Consider the following 2,690-nt stretch of genomic DNA (forward strand, 5'->3'; position numbering starts at 1 on the left):
CACCACAGGTTCTAAGAAATGCAAGTCATTTATAACCCCTTAGTTCAGAATGAAACCGAAGTTCGACTAAACTTGAAGTTGCGTATGAATCTATATCTTCAGGAACAAGATGAGCTAAAATCCCATTAAAAGCAACCGGGCCATTACAACTTCTCAGTCGCTTTTACCACAGGATGGTAAATTTCCTCGAAGAACCCAAGTTATTAGCTGCTTTTCTAACCCGAAGGTGTGATAGCATAAACTGATCAACATTCCAAACTCGGACTCAGTGTTGAAGCATTAACTAGGGTCAGATAAAGTTACTGAGTTGAATTTTTTTTCTAAATCCAACATAACTAAACATGTGCAAGTATGATAATATAGGGATCACAAGTGGAAAGGAAAAATGCATGTTGAATTACAAACCCCCAAAATCTGAGTCAAGATCAATAGGATTGCGGCAACACTACTTTAACGACAGTAATGGGTCAAAGATTAATGAATATAACTAGTAAGAGAAGGAAACACTGAAACTATTCACCTGTTTGAATGAGTTAATAAATATAGGTATTTAATTAAGTAAAAACAATTCGTTACTCATTCGTAAAAATAGTAAGGGCGATATATTTCAAATTTTCTAAAAATTTTGAAGAGAAACGCTAAGACTGGTTAGAGGATCAAGTAACTCTGTTCCTCATTACAAATTGTCAACAATGGGTGGGTTTGAACCCTTACAAATAAAGTTGGCTGGGACACGTGCTACGTATGCCCAACCACCGACTGCCCCGACGTGCAATGTTTTATGGTGTAGGAGTAGGTTGGAAGAAATCTAGGGGCGGCCAGACCAAAACGTGGCACAAATCCATCAAGTCACTGACAAGTAGACTGAGTCATGTTGGTAAGTGGAGACTACCTCGTTGGGATATGCAAGTTGATGGCAATCGATGGTCAGAGATTTTGAATGACATGTCTCAAAATCGTTTGCAATGGCGAAGGTGCATTCACTCTTTGTGTTCTACCAAATTCTAATCTTCTGTATTCTTCATGTCTCTACCTTTTTTCTCTTTTCAAATTTATTACACTGGATTATACTCCTTGAATAACATCTTCAAACCTTAGTATACTCGTCCCTTAATTGATAGACGGATTTTTCGCCGTCGTCATAGGTGATGTAAGTTGGTAAAAGCCAAACGAGATTTTTGAATCCGTGCTGAGATTTCGTCAGACACCAACCCCCTAGGGCTGTTCAGACTTCCAAGATAAGTGGAGTTATCGACGCGTTCGACTGCTTCACTCCCTATCCTTAGTTCAGGGGTTGACGCAGACCCTTTTCCCTAAGTGGACTTTCCATGTCCACCAACCCGGTTAAAGCGCCGGACATTCGCTTTTCGTCCCCTCAATTTCGTAAACAATTGTAAATTATTATAGATTATTTTGAGGTGATTAGCTTCTAGAACAGAGAACCGGTGGATGTAAGGCATTGTTTGAAGGCAACATTTACGTTTTTCCTTATGTTCAATGTATGTATAAAATATTCGTGTCGACAGTGATTGATTTACTCAAGGTTATGTAAGTTAATTCATTTGAAACAATTTCGCGTTCTTCACCTGTTTAAATATAAATTAAGCGTGTAATTGTAAGATGCTAATGGGTCACCAAGTTTAGTAAGTTGTGACAAAAGTCGAAACGTTAGGTAACGACGGTTCACAGTCAATTACAATGACGCTGATACATTCATTTTTCTCCTGATATTTTGTGTGTTCAAGTTATTTTATACTGCTATATATCGCCAAATAGGTACTTACAGACTACCTGGTTGAGGTTCGCGTTATCATCGTCATCAATGTTTAAACTTTGAATGATATAGTAAGCAGAGATGGATAGTGGCTAGCAGTGGAATCCAGGACGCGCGTTTCGTCCCATTTGGGACTCGTCAGCTGGATGTACCTGCATCTCAGAGTTGATGTTCACTCTGGGACTCGAACCCAGTACCTTTCGCTTCAAACGCCATCGTGTTATCCATCTCTGCTTACCATGCTTGTGAATTAAGGCTATATCGAGGCAATACGCACAATATGCATATATGCCAATTAGAGACTGACCAGTTGCAGTCCTAACACATCGATTGGAAGATTGAAACAAACAATACTAAATGAATTTGAATGATATAGCTTAAAATCTTTCTCGATGGCGTACATGCATTCACTCTTCATCCTCCTTCATATTCTAATTTTTTCACTCACTAATTTGTAACTTTTTCTATAATTATATCTTGAATGCTTAGTCTTTTCTACTACTATGACTCATATCGCTAACTCTACTACTCTAAGATCTGAACAGACACTTTTTATCTTGCTATTCTATCAAATACACTAACTTGAACTGATGTACAACATATGGCATCTTTGAACTTGTTTACAATCCACATTCGGAAGTAAGCATTCAATGCTGAAAAAGGTTAGTAGTCAGTTGAATGACGACGTAGTAGTCATTTTGTCATATATCCTTTCACAGCACAACACAACACAATCATCATCATCATATGACAGAAAGAATTCCATCACACACCAAACTATGAAAAAAAACAAAAGAAAAACACATTCGGGAAAAAAAACATTATCCTGAATTGCATCAAATTACAACAGAAGAAAAAAACAAATTTTTTTTGTAATATCTAACATGGATACATACAAATGTGAATGTGTGAAGAA

The 2,690-nt window shown here is 37.4% G+C and overlaps 1 non-coding gene across 1 annotated transcript; it reads right to left on the reverse strand.

Annotated features, from left to right (window-relative positions):
• Positions 1 to 1,943: 1,943 nt before the first annotated feature.
• On the reverse strand, positions 1,944 to 2,016 carry Smp_tRNA_00789_Pseudo_TTG.1.1. The gene has a single exon. It is a non-coding gene (tRNA).
• Between the last annotated feature and the right edge of the window lie 674 nt (positions 2,017 to 2,690).

Source organism: Schistosoma mansoni, assembly GCF_000237925.1.
Source record: "Schistosoma mansoni, WGS project CABG00000000 data, supercontig 0201, strain Puerto Rico, whole genome shotgun sequence".
NCBI classification, from domain to species: Eukaryota; Metazoa; Platyhelminthes; class Trematoda; order Strigeidida; family Schistosomatidae; genus Schistosoma; species Schistosoma mansoni.